Source organism: Phyllobates terribilis, unplaced genomic scaffold, assembly GCF_046119375.1.
Source record: "Phyllobates terribilis strain yellow unplaced genomic scaffold, ASM4611937v1 Scaffold_4__5_contigs__length_816908805, whole genome shotgun sequence".
NCBI lineage: Eukaryota > Metazoa > Chordata > Amphibia > Anura > Dendrobatidae > Phyllobates > Phyllobates terribilis.
This window is the reverse complement of record NW_027362764.1, coordinates 594,340,680-594,366,048: the sequence shown is the minus strand read 5'-3', so window position 1 is coordinate 594,366,048 and position 25,369 is coordinate 594,340,680.

Here is a 25,369-nt window from a genome sequence, read left to right as displayed (position 1 = left end):
TGTTGTGCTTAGACGGGGTTGAGTAGGGTGTCCCCGGCAAACTGCCGGTCTGTGAGGAAGATGCAGGCGGACATGTTAGGTTGCCTTGATCCAAAGGTGGTGCTCTCGATGTCGGAGTGCGCTCAACACCAGCAGGTGTTTCCACTTCCCAATGAACTGACAACCTGCCAATCACACTGGCTGTTGCGGGTAAAGAGGTGGCAGGTCTGCGTCCAAAAACATGTGTGACTGCTGTCCCCCCAGTCACAGAGGATGAAGAGGCTGCGGATGCACAAGATGGGGCAGACGGTGGTTGGCCCGGCCCGCTAGGCCGCATTGTAGCACAGTGAGCCTCTACTTAGCTTTTGGTGACAAATATTACAGATAACACGAGTTGGGTCATCCTTATTGATCTGAAAAAATGCCCAGGCTATGCAAGGCTTAGAGCCCATGCGACCTGAAGAGCCACTACGACTTGTGGTCAGAGGCAGAGTTGTGGTTGAGGATGCAGTTGTTGAGTGCTTCCAGTACTCCGTCTCTGTCCAGGAAGGCACAACCTAACCTCATCATCAATAGCATCTGTGATGCCCCGCTGCGCTTGGTATCACAGATCCTAGAAGAGTGCAATGATGGAATTCTCCACAAGAGGCCCCCATAAACATTCACACATCTCCACCTTCCACCTCAGACCAGCAGAGGGAGCCCGTTAGGGATATAAATAGGGAAGGTGGAGCTAGGCAGTTCAGTTCCTCTGAAGAGTTCCTGCAGTAGAGAAGCCTAAGAGAGGTCAGTCTGCAGTGGAGCTCAGTCTAGTCTAGAGAACTCAGTTAATAGTTCAGCAGTGGAGCACGAGGCTCCTGCAAGCTAGATTCAGGGAGCCCAGATAGAGCTTAAGGTGTGCCGGCGCCATAAGATCGATGAAGAGCAGTAAGCTGCCGTTAGTGTGTATAGCCTAGTGAGGGCCCGAGTAGGCCGAAGGCGATTTGCGAGTTAGTACATAAGGGGCAGAGGAGCTTAACCAGCTCACCCCAAAGCATTTACCGGACACCGGATCCCAGCTTACCGGGATCTCTATGACCCAGTAAGGCATAACCGGAATCCCTGGAGAACTACAAGTCACAGGATTGCTAAGGTGCTGATACGTAACAGAACCAGGAGACACTTAGGCCCCGCATACTGGGAGCGTGAACTCCAAGAGAAGACCCTACCACAAGGTCAGCCAGCGCAGGACAGAGACAAAGTTAGGCCTAGCTCCAGGCAGGTCAGAAACTTACTACCCAGAGGCAAGAAACAGGAGGCCCTACACCCGCTCATTGGGGAGGATCCTGATATGCACCCTTCACCCTACAGTGCTCCGGGATGTGCCTGAATTTCCACAGTAAAAGGTACTGAAGTGACTACCGTGTCTGTTCCCGTTCTTGCTCTGACCCAGCTGGGTCTCGCCTGTCCTGCATTCCCCCTGCATACGCTGCCCTGAGACCTAGCTCCACCTGTGGGGAGCTATACCATCGAGCTGCCTTATCACCGGCCTCAGTGGACTGCTGCAGCGCTTGTGCTTCTCACCAGATACCACAGGTGGCGTCACGAACTCTTATGAAATTAACAATTATCCACCCTTTTAAAGAGTGACCCCAGGGTACGGGCCAGGGAGCCAACCACCGCGACATCCCCAAGGCCAGGCAAAGGCCCGGGTACCGAGTCATCCCCATCCCCTGGGCTAGTCACATCCTCCTCCACCTACTCTGCTGACCTCATCGACTGGCTGACTGTGGGTTGACAGAAAGTGGGATCTCAAACCTTCTCATCATCACCCTGTGTGTTCTCACACCCGTCGTCCTCAGAGCCAACCTCTTCCTGCCCTGACCAAAAAATGTCAAGTTGTCGCTCCAATCAGGTATTTGAGTCTCATCATCGTCTTCATCATTGTCTCCACCAACAGGAGTTTCAGTTTGGGAACGAGGGTCTACATTATGCTCAGAACCTTCTTCATCTGGTCCTGGATCCGACTTATAAAGATTCTAGGCATCAGTGCAGATCATTTCCTCGTCTGGATTCACAGAAGCTCTGGAGCAGACCTCTGTTTCCCAGGCTATAGTATGAGTAAACAGCTGTGCAGACTCAACCATCTGTGTTACCCCATACTCAGACGGGCAGCTGGAGACTTGGGAGCTGTGAGGAAGCAAGTGCGATTGGGGTGACATCTCTGAGGACTGGAGTATTTGTGATGTTGAAGTTGAGGTGGAGGAGAGCCCACTTGAAGGAGCACTTGATATCCACTGAAGCACCTGCTGTTTTTGTGCCTCATCTGGAATTTGTAGCGATGGGCGTGTCCGTAAGAAAGGTATCGTATCACATTGTCCACGAAAACAAGTAGACATCTTAGTTTGGCTGGAAGATGGTCTTTCTTCTGCTGATGTTACTCCCCCCCACCGCGGGGGGGCAAGACCCACCAGCGGACAGGCACTAGTAATGGGAGAGGGGGCTGGTCGTCTGGATCCACCGCGGCTCTGGCACAAACCCGGCGACACGGAGGTCGCACGGGCAGGAATGGACTGGCCGTGTCGGCTTCGCACTTTTTTGGTTTTAGAAGGGCATGACATGCCTATGTCTGTTTCTCCCCCTCCTTTTACTCCTCCACCTCTTTTCTTTTCGCATGACTATATATACTTGTCACTTTTCCATGTGTTAGTTGTGTCTTCTGAGCAGTTTGTCAGCTTTTGGACACCTTTGAAGGTGTTTTCTATGTGTTTCTATGTGTTTTTGTTTGCCTGCCATTGGTTTTAACGGTGTTCAAAGGTGTTCGACGAACAGTTCGACGAACAGTTCGGCGAACATACGGGTGTTCGACGAACCGAACCAAACTCGAACACTACGGGGTTGGCTCAACACTAGCAATGTATCCAGCAATTTATGGGAAAACAAAGGGAGATAAACATCTTAATATTAAGACATCTACATTTGCGAAGTTGAGGGAAGAGTGGATGTATAGAGATGGAATAATCCAAATGAGCAAACATTTTCGTGTTATTCAAAGACACACAAGACATTCTTCAGAATAGGTATTGTAATATGTAATACAGCAATGATTCATAAAGCTAAAAAGAAAATACTTAACCTCGGGCATCACAGATCACTCCTCTCTGTAGACATTGTTACAAATGAAGAAAGGCAGAAAACCCACTTTAAAATGACAACAGATACTGAATACATTAGATGATCATAGATAAAAAAAGGAAATTGAGGTTTTTATAATGTGATTGAATGAAGAATCAGCTGCTAATAAGTGGGCGTGGGATGCAGCTAAAGTTTATTTTGGAGGAATATATTATAGAAAATGGGCAAATGAGAAGAAGAGAGAAAAAGAACATCACAAAGCAATGAAGTTTAGGAGAATCAGGAGAAGTTAGAAGAATTTAAACTAGATTGAAAAGAAAAGATTGGAAGAGTCCTCGATGAGAAGAAAGTTTCTTTTTGCTGGAACCCTAGGTAGCTATCAGTAATATATGTACAGTATGTGTTGTAAAATACTTATCAATGGCTGTTATTTTCATTTCAACTCTGATTTGCCAGCTGACACAGTGGACCGGTAACTCCATTCCTAATATCTATGAGAGCCTTATTTTGAGTCTCATGAACTTACATAGAGAAAGTGATTTGAAGTCCACGTAGAAGAAGATTTAATTGCTTTTATATGATGCAGGAGAGAACTAAAGCAGCACTGGAAACTGCAGAAGATGGCAATGGGTTACTATTTTAATCCAGATACTGTACATACATTAATTATATTTAAGGGTGCATTAGAAATAAAACTTTGGAGTGGTAGCTTAACCCCTTAAGGCAAAATTACATATTGGTACATCAGCACATGTGGTAGATGCCAGCTGTTTTATACAGCCAGCGTCTGTTTCTAACAATTGAGCTGTTAAAAATTAAACAGCATTGTCGATCTCTGACAGCGGCATTTAAATGGAGTGGTTGCTGGAGCTTGCTGTCACCGGATTCCTTCAGCCCCCATGATGTGATCGCAAGACAATGATGATGGGTTATCATGGCAGTGCAAGGCCTTCTGAAGACCCCTGTTTCTGCCATCTTGGCACTCCTATGAGGTTCAACCAAAGGCTGAATAGGAGACTGCACTTTTCACTTTGTACTGCCATACTGTGGAGTCTGGGGGAGGAATCTTCTCATTAGATACTACAAAGGCAATTGATTACCTGGTTTGGAATCTTGAAGAAAATAATGAAAAAAATTGCCCCAGTAAGGAATTATATTGGATGGACCCAATTATTATATACAAGTAAAAGTCAGAGTGTCGGTCATCAGACAGATATCACATAGCTTTATAAACTACAGGGGAACATGGGAAGACTGTCCATTATCCCTATTATTTGCTTTGTATATTGAGCCATGACCGTATTGATTAGAAATAAAAATATACTAAGGACTAGTTTATGGGCATAAGGAAGAAACTGTTTCATGATAGGGAATCTGTCATCACATTTTTTTATATGTTTTATGAGAGCAGCAAGATGTAGGGACAGAGACTCTGATACCAGAGATGTGTCACTTACTGGGCTGCTTGGTGCAGTTATGATAAAATCATAGCTTTTTATGCTACAGAACTACTTGCTCTCTTAATGCGGAGTTTTGGGTAATGCCACCCACACCACTGATTGGCAGATTTCCATATATATTGTACATTGGCAGAAATCTGCTAATCTGTGGTGATGTAGGCAGGGTGTTATAGAACAAGAGGACTACATGGCACGAGACAACTAGTCCTGTAGTGATAATCTCCTGCTAATGAAACTTTGATTTTATTGAAACAACACACAGCCCAGTAAGTGACACATTACTGTAATTAGGCTCTCTGCCCTTACAATATGCTGGTCTCAAATTAAATAACAAGAAATTGCTGTCAGAATCCCTTTATATGCAGATATTTCTGATATATTTCTGTATTTAGGGAATTTAGGACAGCCTTTGGATAACAATGATCTAAGCATGGATTTGGCAGACACTCTGGCTTAAAACTTAATTGGGAAAAACCCTCTTTAATACCTTATCAAGCCAACATACATGTACCTAATAAGGGCTTTTGAATGATGGGGGAATTTCTCCTTCAGGAACCTGGGGATGCAGATTTCTACATCAGTGGAAAATTTTTATAAACTGAATGTAGCCCTAATGGTGAAAAATATATGCTATGAGGAGAGATGTTGGTGAACATCTCCCTCTTTCTGTAACAAGCAGAAATATTCTGTTTTGTGTTTTTGCCATAATAATTTTTTAAAATAGACCAGTCTGCATCGGTGATAAAATATTTAAAACACTAGATGGTATAATGGGGAATTGGATATGGAAAGGATAAAAGCATGACTGGCTATTAAATATTTAATGGCACAGTTAAAAGAAACGACTGCAACACTTAATTGGCAACTATATTTTGTGATATCACAATTAGCACACTGGGTGGAAAAAAAAAACAAAAAAAGAGATGGATCACGAGTTTATTGTATCAGTAAATTAATAAACAGTAGTGAATATAATGCACTTTATAAGTTGGTTGAAATTGGCATACTTATGGAAAATCAATGGGGAACAGATTTGAACATAATTTTTGTTGCGTTCGATTTTTCTGCTAATTTAGACTAAAATAGGCATGATGACTTAAAAAATTGTGATTAGTTTCTTTCTATCACATCAGGTTATCTTAATGAGATTTCTCTAGGTTCGATAAAGGTTAGCACAGTGTTCTATATTGGCCAAGAGAGAACCGCCCAAGATTGGGGAGGGCTGGAGGACGACCTTAGCGACTGACAACAGGTTGATATTTGTCTAGGCTATTCAGTTACACGTGAGATAGCGTGGCAAGAGGTTGTGCGTCGCTCTGTATAGTGAAACATCTTCCAAAAGTCTGTATACAAGGCATTAGCAGAATATATTTTTTATTTACACACTTATTTCCTTTAATATCCAATATGTATCCTATTTTCGATCCAGAGAAAGCGCATTTCTGCAATACTTTACAAGTGAAAGTGGCTTTGTGTATTGCAATAACATGCATGGTTTAATTGGGAATTCCAGTCTATAACTCAAGCAACTGCCATCTCCTATCTCAGTAGCGGGAAAGTCAGCCTTCGCTAAATACAGATTTTGTCTCAGAATTGAGAATTTTGATTATGACTGATAAACAATTGAGATTATGACTGAGAAATCTGCAGAGAAAGAAGCATTTTTTTCTGATAAGGTAAATTACAAAGATTTTTATTCTCATATGAACTATTGATTCATGAAATAAAAATTAAAGCATGGCTACAGTTTAATATTTGATTTATTTAACCCCTTTACCCCCGAGGGTGGTTTGCACGTTAATGACCAGGCCAATTTTTACAATTAAGACCACTGTCAATTTATGAGGTAATTACTCTGGAACGCTTCAGCGGATCCCCCTGATTCTTAGATTGTTTTTCCATGACATATTGTACTTCATGATTTTGGCAAAATTTCTTCGATATCCCTTGCGTTTATTTGTGAAAAAAATGGAAATTTGGCGAAAATTTTGAAAATTTTGCAATTTTCAAAATTTTAATTTTTATGCCCTTAAATCAGAGAGATATGTCACACAAAATAGTTAATAAATAACATTTTCCACATGTTTACTTTACATCAGCACAATTTTGGAACCAACATTTTTTTTTATTAGGGAGCTATAAGGGTTAAAAGTTGACCAGCGATTTCTCATTTTTCCAACAAAATTTACAAAACCATTTTTTTAGGGACCACATCACATTTGAAGTCACTTTGAGAGGTCTTTATGACAGAAAATACCCAAAAGTGACACCATTCTAAAAACTGCACCCCTCAAGGTGCCCAAAACCAAATTAAAGAACTTTATTAACCCTTCAGGTGCTTCACAGGAATTTTTGGAATGTGTAAGAAAAAAATGAACATTTAACTTTTTTCACAAAAATGTTACTTTAGACCCAATTTTTTTAATTTTTGCAGAGGTAACAAGAAAAAATGGACCCCAAAATTTGTTGTGAAATTTCCCCTGGGCACGCAGATACCCACATATGTGGGGAAAAACTACTGTTTGGGCGCACGGCAGGGCTCGGAAGGGAAGGGGCGCCATTTGACTTTTTGATTGTAAAATTTGCTTGAATAATTAGCGGACGCCATGTTGCGTTTGGAGAGCCCCTGTGTGCCTAAACATTGGAGCTCCCCCACAAGTGACCCTATTTTGGAAACTAGATCCCCCAAGGCACCTATCTAGATGCATAGTGAGCACTTGTAACCCCCAGGTGCTTCACAAATTAATCCGTAAAAAATAAAAAATTGGAAAAAAAAACACTTTTTCATTTTTACGAATCAACATTACGAATTCAGGAATTGTTTTTGCTTTTTTGTTTTTTTATTCTGTTCCGCATGTGGTAACATTGATAAGACAGCTTTATTCTTTGGGTCAGTACGTTTACAGCGGTACCACATTTATATCGTTTTTATATGTTTTGCACTTTTTATTCTGAGAGCTATAACTTTTTTATTTTTCGGCTGATGGAGCTGTATGGTGGCTTGTTTTTTGCGGGACGAGATGACATTTTCAGTGGTACCATTTTTATTTATATTCGTCTTTTTGATCGCGTGTTATTCCATTTTTTGTTTGGAGTTATGGTGATAAAGCATTGTTTTTTGCTTAGTTTTTTATTTTATTTTTCTACCATGTCCACTAGTTAACTAGTGGGACAGTTTTATAGGTCAGGTCGTTCTGGATGCGGCGATACCAAATATGTATGCTTTTATTGTTTTTTTTGTTTTTTTTTCATAATAATATTTATTGATGGGTACATTATATTTTTATTTTTGGTGGATTATATTTTTAATTTTTTTAAAATATTTTTACAATTTATTTTTTATTTTTTTTTTCACTTTCTGAGAGTTTTTTTACTTTTTTACTTTGTCCCACTATTGGACTTTCACTTTTTTTACTCTGATCGCCTGCATGGCACTGGAATGGAGCACCATCCCTGTGCCATGCAGGCTGTCAGCGCTGGACAGGGAGAAGATAGTTTGGAAATGCTCTGCACATGTCCAAAAATTCTTCCTGCTGTCTTGTGACCCGGATGTTGTCATGACGACATCGGGTCGTCATGGCAACATCCTGGAAGCCGCGGCAGACAGTGCTGGAGGCCGGAAGAGGAGGTGAGTATACGATCACCTCCTCTTAGCCACCGCAATACTGCAATCGACTTCGATCGACTTCGATCGCAGCATTGCGGGGGTTAATGTGCCGGGAGCAGTGCGGGACCGCTCCCTGCACATAGCCCCAGGTGTCAGCTGTGACAATCAGCTGACACCCGGCGGCTATCGCGCCCGCACCGCTTGTGTGCGGACGAAATCGCCAGGGCGTATTAATATGTATCTGGTCCATAAAGCCCAAGGCACAGATACATATTAATACGCCCTATGTCGTAAAGGGGTTTAAAAACTATGGGACCTTCTGAGGGATATGCTAGCAGTGGAAAGACTTATATAATTTACCTCAATTTGGGAAAATAGGAGATATTATGAATTGTAGAAATTGAAAGCCTTTGTAAATCGAATGAAATATGGAATTTTCCAACTGAGCCCAATTTGGGGAGATACAGGGATGAAAATGTTTGAAAAATGAAAAAAATAATCTATTGTACTTTGGAGATGACGTGCCCCCAGGGCAGTGGGGTACTCGGTGTCCGGGCCTATGGATGCTGGGGGGGAATATGTCACAGTGGCTGGCCTGGTCCGTGGCACAGGGCGGTCAACAAAAAGGGGATAGTTTATATGGGATTTGTAGTTTGATCGTGACGACACCTGTGGTTTCTGGTAATTTGTACCAGCGCTGCTGCAGACCTCTGAGGCAGTTGATAGGCAGCTAGGATGAAACAGCTCCCCACATGTGGAGCGGGCCTCAGGGCAGTGTAGAGTTTGACGGTGGGTGGTGATGCTGGGGCTTGTAGTGCAGTCGGGATGGCGCAGCAGGAGTAATTGACAGAGGCAGGGGATTTGCTTGAATACCTTTACTGGTGCGGATGTCAGGTACGGTCCAGGGTACTCGGTAGGAAGGGTGCACTTCAGGACTTCTCCCCAGTGAGCGGGTATAGGGCCTCCTGGTCCATGTCTCCCTCTCTCTAAGCTCCTGGCCAGCCTGCCACTGGGCATAGCTTCTGTGTCGTGTTGTTCTCTTCACCTGTCGCTTGGTAGTAGGACCTTCCGCTGGCAACCACTATCGCTGGGCGCTGGGGCATTTGTAGTTCCTGGTCCTGTAATTGGTTTAGCTTCAGGTCGGCCAGGGACTTGTAGTCCTCCTGGTTTGCCGGTGATCCCTACTGGGTATAAAGGGACCCTGTAGGCGCGAACCCGGTGTCTGGTTTGTATACTTGGGGGTGAGCCTATGATACTCCTCTGCCCCCTCAACTCCTCTCTCCTCTCCTCTTTGACTCCGGCCACACTCGGGGCCCTCAATACTGCAGCAGACGTGCTGCGTCTTCGCTGCTCTCAGCGTCAGCACGCTCTCTCTCAGACTGAGAGACTCTCTCCTGACTGAGACTGTCTGGCTCCATCCTCCATATATATATATCCCTAACGGGCTCCCTCTGGTGGTATGAGGTGGAAGGGTGGAGGTGTTTGTATGTAATGAGGGCCTCTTGTGGAGAAGTCCATCCATCCACCCTTTTTGGGTCCTGTGGTACCTGTGAACAGCAGGGTGCCACACAAACGGTCTACTCTAATGCTTTCATAATTCTATTGCTTATATACCGGTTTATCCTGATTTACTCTGTATCCGATTGACTCATCCATTTTTTATATTGCAGTATGTACTTTCTTCTGTAATTTCTCAATACATTTTATCTGTTAAAAAAATAGTAATACTGTCTACCAGATTCAGCAAGATTTCAATTCTTACAATCAAAGCAGGCACTAAAAAACAGAAAACGGTTTCAAAAAATGAAACCTGAAATGAAAAATCTAATGTTATAAATACATTAATAAATATGACAAACAAAAAAATGCTTTTTTTCTATATTTTATAACCTTCAATGCATAATTGGAAGGCATTCAGCAAATTAAATGCAATTATAATGAGAAAATAAAAATCTGAATTAAAACATTCAGACCTAAGCCTTTGTACACCTTCCTGACCATGCCATATTTTTCAAATCCAACCTGTGTCGCTTTATGTGGTAATAAGTCTGTAATGCATCAACATATTTCAGTGACAGATTTTTTTTAGTGACACTGTGCTTTATATTATTGGTAAATTTAGGTTAATATGATTTACGTTTATTTGTGAAAATAATAATTTGAAAAATTTTCTATTTTAAAACTTTGAATTTTTATCCTCTTAGAACAGATGGGCATTTTACACAAAATAGTTAAAAAATAACATTTACCACATGTCTTCTTTCCATCAGCATTATTTTTTTAAATACTTTTTTTGAAGGGGTGGTCAAAGGGTTAAATGTTTAGCAGCAATTTCTCAACTTTTCAATAAATTTACAAAATCTATGTTTTTAGGGACCACTTCACTTTTAATGTGAGTTTGAGGAGCTTATATGTCAGCAGACCATCAAACAAGACCACATTTTAAAAACTGCACCACTCAAAGTATTTATAACCACATTCAAAAAGTACTATTTGACTTATTGCAGTGCAATTTTTGCTGAAATAGATTGGGGACGCCATGACACATTTTCTGAGCCCCCAGGTGCCAAAACAGCAGAAACATTCCCACAAGTGAAACCATTCTTGAAACTACACCCTTGAGGAATTTTTCTAGGTGTCGAATGAGCATCTTGAACTCACTAGTGTTTCACAGAAATTTATAATGTTGAGCTGTGAAAATGATATATTATGTTTTTTTCCACAAAAATGTTGATTTCTTATTTTCACAAAGGTAAAAGGAAAAAGGTAAAAGGAGAAAATGGATCCCACAATGTGTTGTGCATTGTCTCCTCAGTACACCAATACCCAATATGTGGTCAGAAACTACAGTATGGGCAGGCGGCAGGGCTCAGAAGGGAAGGAGCACAATTTTTGCTAGAAAAGATGGTGGACATCATGTCACATTAGAAAAGCTCCTGAAGCGCCAAAACAGCAGAAACCCCTAATTGACTCAGTTTAGAAACTACACCCCTTGAGGAATTCATCTAGTGTTGTAGTGATCATTTTAAACACATGATTCACAGAATTGTATAACATCGGGCTGGGAAAATGAAAAAAATTAACATTTTTCCATTAAAATGTAGTTTTATCCCCAAGTTTTTAATATTCAAAAGGGCTAATAGGAGAAAACGGATGATATAAATTGTTACGCAACTTCTCCTGAGTACGGTGATACCCCATATGTGGACAAAAACTACTTTTCCATCACAATGCAGAATTCAGAAGGAAAGAAGCACCATATTGGAGTGCAAATTTTGCTGAGATGCTTTGCGGGAGCCATGTCACATTACCGTAATTTTCAGACTATAAGACACACCGGACCATAAGACGCACCAAGGTTTTAGAGGAGGAAAATAGAAAAAAATGTAAGCAAAAATGTGGTCACGATGCACTGTTAAGGGGGAGGGAGTCTGCTGCTGACACTGATATAGGGGTAATGTCCCCTAATTCTGTTAATATCCCCCATCCTGGTATATGCCCCCTTCCTATTATACATGGCCCCCATCCCCATCCTGGTGTGCATGGCACCCCTCATCCCCATTCTGGCATGCGTGGCACCCCAATCCTTCATCCTGGTATGCATGGCACCCCTCCTTCCCATTCTGATATGCATGGCACCCCTCATCCCCATCCTGATATGCATGGCACCCCTGATCCCCATCCTGGTGTGCATGGCACCCCTGATCTCTATCCTCGTATGCATGGTACCCCTCCATCCAGGTATGAATGGCACCCCTCCATCCTGGTATTCATGGCACCACTCATCCTGATATGCATAGCACCCCTCATCCCTATCCTGGTATGCATGGCACCCCTCATCGCTATCCTGGTATGCATGGCACCCCTCATCCCTATCCAGGTATGCATAGCACCCCTCATCCCTATCCTGGTATGCATGGCACCCCTCATCCTTATCCTGGTATGCATGGCACCCCTCATCCCTATCCTGGTATGCATGGCACCCTTCATCCCTATCCTGGTATGCATGGCATCCCTCATCCTTAACCTGGTATGCATGGCACCCCTCATCTCTCTTCCTGGTATGCATGGCACCCCTCATCCTAATCCTGGTATGCATGACACCCCTAATCCCCATCACGCTGCACATAAAAAAATAAACACTGCTACTCCCTTTTCTTCCCTGTGTCCCAGGGCTGCGTCCTGCTCTGCTGCCAGCACTGATCTCACCATGGTGTCACTGCAATGCGCCCTCACAAGGTGAGATCCGCTGCGGAAATAGTCACTGCTCCCCACGCTGGGACTGTGTGCGTGGGGAGCAGTTACTTCATTCGCTTTAATAGCTGGCACGCAGTGTAGCTCCTGCTGCGGCCTGGCGATCACATGTGCCCACTATTAAAGAGCATGAATATCCACCCCTCTCCACTCCCATGGGTGTGGAGAGGGGAGAATATTCATGCCCTTTAATAGCGGGCACAGGCGATCACCCGGCGGCAGCCGCAGGAGCCGCCCTGTGGCTACACTGTATGCCGGCTATTAAGGAGAAAGAATATTCACTGCTCCCCACGCCCATGAATATTCACTTATACCACAGAATATAACTCCAAGTAAATAAAACTTCTGTGAAATCAAACTGTCCACTTAAAAGCAACACTGATTGACAATCAATTTCACATGCTGTTGTGCAAATGGAATAGACAATAGATGGAAATTATTGGCAATTATCAAGACACCCTCAATAAAGGAAGGGTTCTGCAGGTGGGGACCAGAGACCACATCTCAGTACCAATGCTTTCTGGCTGATGTTTTGGTCACTTTTGAATGTTGGTTGTGCTTTCACACTCATGGTAGCATGAGACGGACTCTACAACCCACAGAAGTTGCTCAGGTAGTGCAGCTCATCCAGGATGGCACTTCAATGCGAGCTATGGCAAGAAGGTTTGCTGTGTCTGTCAGCGTAGTGTCCAGACAGGCCAGTACGCCAGGAGACGTGGAGGGGGCCGTAGGAGGGCAACAACCCAGCAGCAGGACCACTACCTATGCTTTTGTGCAAGGAGGAACAGGAGGAGCACTGCCAGAGCCCTGCAAAATGACCTCCAGCAGGCCACAAATGTGCATGTGTCTGCACAAACGGTTAGAAACCGACTCCATGAGGGTGGTATGAGGGCCCGATATCCACAGATGGGGGTTGTGCTCACAGCCCAACACCGTGCAGACACTTGGCATTTGCTACAGAAAACCAGGATTGGAAAAGTCTCCACTGGTGCCCTGTGCTCGTCACAGATGAAAGCAGGTTCACATTGAGCACATGTGATACACGTGACAGAGTCTAGAGACGCCGTGGAGAGCGATCTGCTGCCTGCAACATCCTTCAGCATGACCGGTTTGGCAGTGGGTCAGTAATGGTGTGGGGTGGCATTTCTTTGGAGGGCCGCACAACCCTCCATGTTCTGGCCTGACTGCCATTAGGTACCGAGATGAGATCCTCAGACCCCTTGTGAAACCATATGCTGGTGCGGTTGGCCCTGGGTTCCTCCTAATGCAGGACAATGCCAGATCTCATGTGGCTGGAGTGTGTCAGCAGTTCCTGCAAGATGAGGTCATTGAAGCTATGGACTGGCCCGCCCGTTTTTCAGACCTGAATCCGATTGAGCACGTCTGGGACATCATGTCTGGCTCCATCCACCAACGTCACGTTGCACCACAGACTGTCCAGGAGTTGACGGATGCTTTATTCCAGGACTGGGAGGAGATCCCACAGGAGACCATCCGCAACCTCATCAGGAGCATGCCCAGGTGTTGTAGGGAGGTCATACAGGCACGTGGAGGCCACACACAATGCTGAGCCTCATTTTGACTTGTTTTAAGGACATTACATCATGGTTGCATCAGCCTGTACTGTGTTTTTCCTCTTTAATTTTGCGGTTTACTCCAAATCCAGGCATCCATTGGTTAATAAATTTGATTTCCATTGATGATTTTTGTGTGATTTTGAATGTTGAATGTGCTGACAAATTCAACTTTGTACACAACAAAGTATTCATTGAGAATATTTCATTTATTCAGATCTAGGATGTGTAATTTGAGTGTTCCCTTTATTTTTTTGAGCAGTGTATATATATACCCCCCCACATTCAGACTATAAGACGCACACCCCCACTTTCCTATAAAATTTTGGAGGAAAAAAGTGCATCTTTTAGTCCGAAAAATACGGTACGTTTTTTACCACAAAAATTTGGTTTCAGCCCCAGATTTTTCATTTTCACAAGAGGAAATGTATAAAACAGGCCACTAAGTTTGTTACACAATTTTTCCTGAATGTGTCAATACTCCAAATGTGGCTCTACATTTACATTTGTCCACAAAGCAGAGCTCAGGAGAGAAGAAGCACTATTTGACTTTTGAAGTGCATATTTTCTTAGAATAATTTGCAGAGTCCTAAGTGTCAAAACAGCAGAATTCCCCCTCAAGTGACCCCGTTTTGGAATTAGCACTCCCTCTGGAAATTCATCTATGGGTGTAGTGCCGATTTTGACTCCATGGGTGATCTCCAGAGAGAAGCACACAATTGATGTTGCAGAGTCAAAATTGCAAATATGTCATTGTAGCCAATACATTGTGCCCAGCTTGTTCTTCGGGAGATGTGGACCCAGTTAATTACATTTTTTTGCTACAGTAATGCCAAACATCTGGACACTATCTGCTGTTTAGGCACACTGTGGGGCTCCGAAAGGAAAGGGACATTTCGATTTGGGAGCGCAGAATTCACTGAATCTCTTTTGGGGCAGCCATGTTGATTCTCCAGAGTTTTTGTGGTAACAGTAACGTTGAAACCCCCTATATTTCCCTTAACAGATGATGAATCTGAGTAGGAACTTGTTTTTTGTGGATTGAGTTGAAGCTTTTCTTGGTAGCATTTTGGGGTACATAACATTTTGAATCCCTTTTAAGGCTCTGTTCACATTAATCTTGTGCTCTATGCTGAGCACTTGCATCGGGGTTTCCATCTAAATCTCAAAAATACATTATTCAGAAGGAACCCCTATGAATCCATTCACTATAATGAGGCAGGCAGAGTTACTCTGCACTCTGTCTGGCCTCTGTTCGCCAGTGTTTGTCTTTTCAGAGGTACTCAAAACTGTTGTTGACCGCGCTTTTGTGCATGTCTATGAAAAAAGGACACCACTGGTTCAAAGGCCAAAGTGACTTCATCTGCCTCCTTACAGTGAATTTTCAATTCGGTGTTTTGTCTGAGTCAAATTTTAAAAACAACGTCACATGGGGGCTTGTTTTTTGCAGGATTAGTTGAAATTTTTATTGGTTCTATTTTGGGGAGCATACCATTTTTGGATCACTTTTTTGTCCAATTTTTGGGAGTCAGAATGATAAAAAAAACAGCAATTCTGGAACTGTATTTTTTTACTGCATTCACTATGTGGTATAACTGATAAGATGACTTTATTCTTCGGGTGAGTACAATTACAGAGCTGGAACATTTATATCCTTTTGTTATATTTTGCTGTTTTTCCACAATAAAAAAAAATTATTGAAAAAAAAAAAGTTTTACATCTCCATAGTCTAAGAGCTATAGCTTTTTTATTCTTTCCACTGACATAGCTGAGAGGGGTCATGTATTTTGCGGCACAAGATGATTATTTCAGGGATATCATTTAATAATTATATCTTTTAAATTAGTGGCTCTTCTAAAGATTGCAATCAGACAGGCTAGAAGGAAAGAACCTATAATTGGGTCATGTAGTTCAATATACCGGTGTTTTCCAATTAGTTTTTCTATCCAACAAACCTAAATGATTCTTTGATTCTTTTTACTCTCTCCTCAGTCCTAAAGTGCAGGTCAGTATCACCAACCTGCAAATTGTCTCTTCAGAGAGGAAGAGGACCAGAACTCTAGTGCCACCTACAGGAAGAAGCAATCCAAAAAGTCAATAGTGACCCTTTAATGAGCCTTATCACATGACCAACCAGCAGAATAACTTGCCATATACGCTCCCTTATTCTCCTTATTCAACAACATAACTACAGTTTTGATATACTGAAGCCCCAGAAAAATCTGAATGTCTGAAAAGGCCATGCCACCATGGTGACAAGCCTTGAAAAGCCTTGAAAAAAGTTTCTCTCTTAAGTTTCTCTATTTTACTGCTCCAGAAGAAAGTAAAAACTATCTTCTCCACTCTTTTAATTTTCCCATAATACGATGGAAAAACTGTTGCAATAAATAGCAAAATCGGAAGAATCAACGCTTTTATGAACAAAATCTTACCTCTCAGGGTCAAGTCTCTCAGGCGCCAAAATTTTAACTTACGTTCTATGTGCAATCCACACTCCTCCCAGCTCTTCTTAACTTCCAAATCCTTATTAAATAATACTCCCAGCAATTTGATAGCACCCTCCTCACACTTTACCCCCTCCATTTTAACCCTCTCATCCCCAAAACATTTAAAGCTACATTTATTCCAATTCACTCTAAAGCCAGACGCACCACAGAAAAAATCTAAAAGCAACTTAACCCTACTCATAGACGCAACACTTTCACTCACAGCCACAATGTCATCCATATATCCAAGAACTTTCACATGCTTCCCACCACTCCCAGGTACCAACAATCCTCGCACCATTTTATTACGTCTCACCAAGCACAACAAAGGTTCAATCACACATACAAACAAGACAGGGGACATGGGACACCCCTGCCTTACACCAGACATAATATTCACTTTCTCACTCAACCATTCATTAACAAGAAACTCACTTGACACACGATCATACAAAAACATTATCCCATTCACAAATTTTTAGGAAATCCCATTATCTCTAGAACTTTAAACAAAACCACATGCGAGACCCTATCAAACGCTTTCTTAAAATCAATTGCAAGAACCAATACACTTCTGTTTCCTCACCATGCAGTCTCCAATCAAATCCCTTAATAATAACAAGTTATCACTCATACTCCTTCCGGGCACAGCACACACTAGATCCTCACCCACAACACTACCAATCACTTCACGCATACCTTTCGCCAACAATTTGCTGTCGATTTTGTAATCTGAATTCAACAACGTTATAGATCTCCAATTTTCTAGACACTTTCTTTCTCCTTTCTTGTATACAAGTACAACCACACCCTCTTTCATAGATTCACATAACTTACCATTTTCCCGCATATACTTACATATCTCAGTCAAATCATCACCCAGAAAATCCCATGCTTTCACATAGAATTCTACCCTGAAATCCATCTTTACCCGGTGTCTTATTCTTTTTAGCACTCTTCATCACGTTTTCCACTTCATCCATAATCACATCCTCATTCAAAATATCACATTCATTGCTATCCAACTTATTCTCTAACCCATTCAGCACTTCTGAAACAAGACCAGAATCAATCCGTTTTTTTCATATAACTAGCTAGAATAGAACCTATTCACCTCCTTTATCACATTCTCACCTGACACACACAAACCGTTCCTATCCAAGACTTTATCCATATCGACGTTTCTCCCATTCATTTTCTTAAAAAAGAACCTCGTGCACTTTTTATCTTTCTCAAGATGTTCTATTTTAATATGATAAATGATTTCTTTCCCTTTTTCATCCGTCCCACTTGCTCCAGACTTTCATAAGCAGTCTATCCGCCTGTTTAAATCATTAAATCTGCTCAAATAAATAGCAGCTTTTTTATAGCCCCATTTTTTGAAGAATTTTTTGCCACACACCTTAACCCAGTCCCGCCATTCAATCTCACACGCAAAATTCCTTTTACATACTCTCCACTCTTTATACTTTATTTTTAATTCATTCATCACATCCTCATCTTCTAACAAACTTACATTCAACTTTCATACCCCACCCTCATACATACGGTCATCAATCACACTAAACACACCTCTCAAACACTAATGATTAGAAAAAGGTACAACATTTTGTTCAAAATTCATATACAACATATTTTTGGAAAACAAAATGTTATCTATTCTGGATACAATACCACCTCTATCAGCATGGTATGTTAGCGGTGGTGGGATGCCAAATTCAAGAACAGCAGCATCTAGAAGGGAGAAATCAGAAATAAGATTGGATAACTTTTTACCAGTTATGTCACAATTCCCTTCTGTGTTGCAATTAAAGTCCCCAACTAAAACTGTAGGCATTTTGCCCGGAGGAAGCAAACTTAATGCTTCCAAAAGAGCCAGACGCTCCTTTTTTGGTCCTTTCCTGATGGACAGTACACATTAATATTTCTAACCTGCCACCCCCTATAGCTAACATGTGCAATTATACACCTACCCACCTCTACCACCATGTAGCTATCTAAACTAATCTTCCTGTTACCCATTAATATCCCTACAACATCATTCCTATTAACACATGAGCCAGACCATACATGCTGTCCATAAGGCCTGTACTTATCACTTGGAGAGTCCACAATCCTGTATTCCTGAAGACAGAAGATATCAGCATTCATCTGTTTGATATAATCAAGGACGGTTGCCCTCCTGGATTTGGATCTAATTTGCCTGACTTTCAGGGGCGCAATGCCACAACCAGCCTGGGGAGCCATAACATGATGGTATTATATACATGACGAAAGTCAAGTCACTTCCTCTTCAACCGTTTTCATCTTCCATCTGGAACTGCAACTCCTCAAATCTGTTTACGTCTGTGGGAATACCTAAAAAAGCACTGGTGTCAGGAGAGAAGACAATCTGAAGGTAGCTACCAGACTTAAAACATCTTCATCGGCGTCTGCCCAATCAGTTCTGGAATTCTTACAGGAAGTTCCAGGCTTCTCGTCTTCAGAGGACCTTACAAGAGTGAAGTCACCTTGACCTCCACAACTGGTCAACTCCTCCTCAGTAGCCATCCAAGATACACTGGGGGACATGCCAAGAGAACCGCCCAACTCCCTCTCCCCACAGACATCAGACTGATGAGGGAGTTCACAATCAAAGACATGCTAATTCCAAACTCGACACCTCTTGGCTGGGAGACTCCGTTTGGGGCAGGGCCTCTACATGTGCATCCATGATTTAAGGTTCCTCATTAAGATCCAGGTCTGTAGCCTGTGGAATGTCAACAACAGCAGCAGGGGGCGCAGGGGGTGCAGCCGCTGCCCCTGAGGCTTCAGCATAAGACCCAGGACTGGTCTTGGTCTTACAGTCCCTATTCTTATGGCCCTCCTCACTACAAGCATTGCACATAACAGGATTTGTGCAGTCTTATGCCATATGGCCAGAACCATTGCAATTCCTGCAAGTTGGCATCTCCCCACAACTATCCTGGGTATGCCCGAAATCCTTACACCTCCTGCAGTACATCAGGGCATCCAGAAAAAAACAAAAAAACACTTTTCTTGCCAATTGAAAAATTAAGAGAGGGGTAAAGGATTCATCCCAAGCTTTGGGCATCCATCAAAATCTCACAAAAAAATTGTACTTCCCGGTAGTGTTGAGCCACCCCCGTAGTGTTCGAGTTCGGTTCGGTTCGTCGAACACCCGTGTGTTCGCCGAACTGTTCGTCGAACTGTTCGTCGAACACCTTCGAACACCGTTAAAACCAATGGCAGGCAAACAAAAACACATAGAAACACATAGAAAACACCTTCAAAGGTGTCCAAAAGCTGACAAACTGCTCAGAAGACATAACTAACACATGGAAAAGTGACAAGTACATATAGTCATGCGAAAATAAAAGAGGTGGAGGAGTAAAAGGAGGGGGAGACACAGATATAGGCATGTCATGCCCTTCTAAAATCCAAAAAGTGAGAAGCCGACACGGCCAGTCCGCTCCTGCCCGTGCCACCTCCGTGTCGCCGGGTTTGTGCCAGAGCCGCGGTGAACCCTGACGGCCAGCCCCCCTCTCCCAATACTGGTGCCTGTCCGCTGGTGGGTCGAGCGAGCCCCCCTGTGGTGGAGGCAGCTCTAAGCTTTTTAATTTAAATTGTCGCTCTAATTTGAATGAATACACTTTAAATCCATTTACAAGGATCTATTGGAGGGCAAGTCTCATGCCAGCAGCCGCGGTAATTCCAGCTCCAGTAGCGTACACTAAAGCTGCTGCAGTTAAAAAGCTTTTATAAGGATCGAGCTCGGCTGTCCACCGCAAGGCATCCTACTGCCAGTCCCAGCCCCTATGCCTTGGGGTGCCTCCTGATGCTCTTCACTAAGTATCCCATGGTCCCGAAGCATTTCCTTTGAAAAAATTAAGTGTCTAAACTACAGGTGGTGTAGCTTGCTTAACAGCCGGGATAATCCGCTGACTAGCAGACACTGCTACTAGGCACAAAGTATTTCCTGGGCTAGATGCAGTTAAAAATTTGTAATTAGATACTCTCGTTGGATGCTGAGAAAGCATTCCATAGAGTCTCCTGGCACGCCATATATGATTCTCTTAAAGAGCTTGGGGTAGGGGTCTAGGGGACCCTTTTATAGCCAAAATCACGGCCCTGTATCGCAATACGTCACCTAGGCTGAAGATGAATGGAACTGTAGCACCCTGAGGGCTCGGTTGCTACAGACGTATTGCACCTCACCCAGAGGTGTGATATCTCACTCTCAGGTAAGGATGGAGTGTGGATCAGGACCCGACACCTGCATGCATTACACCACATTGCCGTGGGGCAGGGCGACCAATATGCCCCTGAGATGGGCATGACAGTCCCTGTCCCTGGCTGGAGTGGGGGGAGGGAACACTGAGGAAGGGGAACCCTGTAGTGCAGGAGCAGGGAGGAAGCAGTTCCTGGGTGCATTGAGAAGGGAGTATAAAAGGTGGGCACCATCTTAGTTCAGTGCAGAGAAGTCTGAGCAGAAGTGGCAGGGAGCAGGGGCTCTGCATGAGCTCTGCTCCGGAGGCGGGCCTAGTAACAGAGGCCCAGGCCTGCAAGAGGGAGAAGGAAGGAAGAGGAGCGGAGAAGGCTCCAGGAACGAGGAATGAAGGGATCCCAGGGGTGCGGACGGGCGAGTCGCCACCGCACGCCCGAATCCACCTGCGTGGAGGGGTCAGGCCAAAGGGGGAGACCGGTCCCCGAACTAGTGGAGGCAGGAAAAGACCCTCAGCTAGAAACCGGAGGCTCTGACATTTTATGTGGCGCAGCCCCTTGCTCCACCCGCTAGGAAGGCACCACATAGGGTCAGGGAAACTGGCGCCAAGTTTACCAAGAGGAGGCCCGAGGCAGCCGGACAGAAGTGTTGGTAAGAAAGGCCAGACAAAGGACACACAAAGGGGGTCCTGTGAAGCGCTCCAAAGTTATCTGGGAGTTGTCTGAGCCCCTCACCTGGTGAGCACAGTACGACGTGGGCAGCCGTTACCTGCAGACGTGGTCTGGATAATAAGAACTGTGAGTAAAGGCCCTGAACTGCATCACTGACTCCGTGTCGTTACTGCTGCTGCCCTGCACCATCACCCCCATCCTCCGCATACACTGCCCTGAGGCTATACTCCTCCCGTGGGGAGTTATGCTACGCTCTGCTGCACCCACAACACCAGCCTTAGCGGTCTGTCCTGTAGCGGCGGTTCACTCTGACCGCAATCCACGGGTGGCGTAGTCGGACATTTAAACATCAAAACCACATAAATAGTTCCGCCACTGGTTTGACCGCCCTGAGCCACGGAACCGGATCGCCGCCACGAAGACTACAACCACCAGCATCCACCAAAAAGGGTCCGGCTCCGGGTGTCCCAAGGCCCAGGGGGTGCGTCAGAACATTTTCATCACCTTTCACAATCACCAATGGGACAAGGCAGGGATGTCCTCTGTCCCCTCTCTTATACATCCTAGTGACGGAGCACCTGCTCTCATCAATTCGCCATAACCCCAATATTAGGTGGATTGAGGTGGGAGGCACCGAGTACAAGTGCTCTCTATTTGCTGATGATGTCCTAGTATATATCACTCAATCACATATATCCATCCCTGCTGTTATGGCTGAAATAGATCACTTTGTTACATGGTAAAATTTTAAAATCAATGCAGCGAAGTCTGAGGCCCTCGATGTCTCCCTCCCTAAATCCATATAGGATTCCATCCAGTCCAACTTTCCCTTTGCCTGGCCCTCACAGGGTATCAAATACTTAGGAATTCCTATTCATAGAGACCTCTCCCATCTATGTTATCTTAATTTTGGGCCCTTTATTGAACAATTCCATACAGACCACGGTTGGCAAGTTAGAACTGTAAGATTCACTACGTGAACCACTGGTGTTTTGTGGAAAAGCACATGTACACCGCGTTCCAAATTATTATGCAAAAAGTGTTTAGGAGTGATAAGGGAAGAATTTGTTTGTTTGTCAGTTAAACTCATTGATGGTGATGTGTGTCAGGGCTCTTTATATCACTGTAAGCAATTGCAGACACCTGTGCTAATTAGTTTGGCAGGTGTGTCCAATGAAAGGCAAGACTACTTAAGAAGGCTCTCTCACATTATTAAGCAGCCTACATTTTCTGCCAAAATGGGAAAGAAAAAGGATGTGTCGGCTGCTGAGAAGCAACAAATTGTGGAGTGTTTAGGTCAAGGCATGACTACAATCAACATTGTGCGATGATCAGGATGAAGTGTCTTGGCAATCAAGAAGTATGTAGCTGATTCACAGTACACACGTGTGCGTGCTGATAAGGGCAAATTGAGGACTCTTTCCTACAGGCAATTACGTCAGGTTGAAAGAGCAGCGGCAAAAAAGCCTTGTCATAGCAGCAAACAAGTTTTTGAAGCTGCTTGTGCCTCCAACGTCCCCCGAACAACAAGATGCAGGGTCCTTCAGAGGTTTGCAGCTGTGCATACGCCATCCTGTCGACCTCCTCTATCCACTTCACACAAGCAGAAACGGCTCCAGTGGGCCAAACATTACATGACGACTGATTTCAAAACTGTTTTGTTCACGGATGAGTGCCGTGCAGCGCTCGATGGTCCAGATGAATGGAGTGGAGGATGGCTGGTTGATGGACACCCCACGCAAACACGGCTACAGCGCCAACAAGGAGGAGGTGGAGTAATGTTTTGGGCTGGAATCATGGGGAGAGAGATTGTCGGCCCCTTTAGGATCCCTGAAGGCGCTAAAGATGAACTCCAGAATGTATGTGGATTTTCTCAAACAGCACTTCCTGCCATGGTTCAAGAAGAAGAACCGTGTATTTCACAGCAAGATCATTTTTCTGCATGATAATGCACCGTCTCATGCTGCACATAAAACATCTGCATCTCTGGCTGATATGGGCATAAAAGGGGACAAACTTATGGTGTGACCCCCATGCTCCCCTGACCTCTACCCCATTCAGAACCTTTGGAGCATCATTAAAAGGAGTGTCTATGATGGCGGGAGGCAGTTCACATCTAAGCAACAGCTCTGGGAGGGTATTCTGTCCTCATGCAAAACAATTGAAGCAGAAACCATCCAAAACCTGACAAATTCAATGGACGAGAGAGTTCAGAAGCTCCTTTCGAACAAGGGGTCCTATGTGAAAATGTAACATCACCTAGAATAAAGTTTTGAGTTGAAAACTGTTTGATTTCAGTTTCTAACAACCTGCTAATGCTTATAATTTCAAAAATGACCATTTTTTTGGTCTTTATTAAAATGAAAAGGTTGATCGAAAAGTTTGGGGGATCTAAGAGTGTGGCAACCCAGTAGTCATGATTACTTCGAATTCTGACAATATGAGGGTCATGCTGCAGGTAGTGCAGCAAGAAGGCACTTATGTGTCTTGCGCATCTCGGAGCCCCAAAATTATTTTCCGGGCTAGATGCAGCTAAAAATTATTTTTAATTTTAAATCTGGTGAAGCTTATTATAGATGGCCTAATAGGATCAGTGCTGCACACTGCTACAAAGCCCAAATTATTTTCCAGTCAAGATACAGATAAACATGATTAGTAATTTGAAAGCTTAAAACGGTTGGTAGGGTGATTTTAACCAATCATCAAGCTTTTACTCTCCCCAGGATGACACAGGGGTAGAAAAGTCGTTTCGGATCCATGATTTGTTCATCTTTATGAACGTGAGTCTGTCTACATTATCAGTGGAGAGCCGCGTGCGCTTATCTGTCAGCACACCACCAGCAGCGCTGAACACACGTTCAGACAGAACGCTGGCTGCGGGGCATGACAAGATCTCCAAGGCGTAAGTGGCTAGCTCCGGCCATTTATCCAGATTGGAAGCCCAAAAAGAGCAAGGGTCCAGTGACACAGTCGTGGCTTCAATGTTTACTTGGAGATACTCCTGTACCATCGTCTCTAGGCGTTGACTATGTGTCAGACTTCTTGTCTCCTGTGGCCTTGCAAAGGATGGGCTAAAAAAGTGGTGAAATGATTCCGCAAAATTGATGTTACCAGCAGATACTGTGGTTCTGTTACGGTTTGAGTGCTGAACACTTGACGGTCCCACGGTTGGCAAGTTGGAACTGTGAGATTCACTACGTGCACCACTGGTATTTTGTGGAAAAGCACATGTAAGATTCTGCAACAGTCTCTGCTGATACTCCTGCATGCGTGCATCCCTTTCTATGGCAGGAATAATTTCTGCAAATTTACTTTTGTACCGTGGATCTAACAGTGTGGCAACCCAGTAGTCAGGATTATTTCTAATTCTCACAATTCGAGGGTCATGTTGCAGGTAGTGCAGCAAGAAGGCACTCATGTGTGTTGCGCATCCAGGAGCACCAAGTCCCTGTTGTGTTGGTGGCGACGTAATAATCATGCTTCCTTCCTCTGTCCTCTCCCCCCAACCTCGCACAACAGAAATGTGATCAAGGTCTCCCTCATCTGATGAGTCTTCCATCAGTTCGTCCTCCACTTCTTCCTGGGCTCCTGCACCTTCCTCACTAGTTTGGCTGCTACCATGCGCCCTGGTAAAATCATCTCCCCCACCCTCACATGCCTGCCGCCTTGGTGCTGCCGACCGTCTGGACCTTGCAGATGTTAGCCCTTCCGCATACAACTCCTCCTCCTCTACTTCCTCCACCTCCTCTTGTGCCACCACCTGACTCCGAATTCTGTTTAACATGTGCTCCAGCATGTAAATCACCGGAATAGTCATGCTGATAATGGCATCGTCAGCACTAAACATCTTCGTCGCCATTTCAAAACTGTGCAGAAGGGTGCATAGGTCCCTGATCTGAGACCACTCCTCCAGCGTGATTTGCCCCACCTCTGAATCTCGTTGGCCCAGGCTATACGTCAGAACGTATTGCACCAGGGCTTGTCGGTGCTGCCACAGTC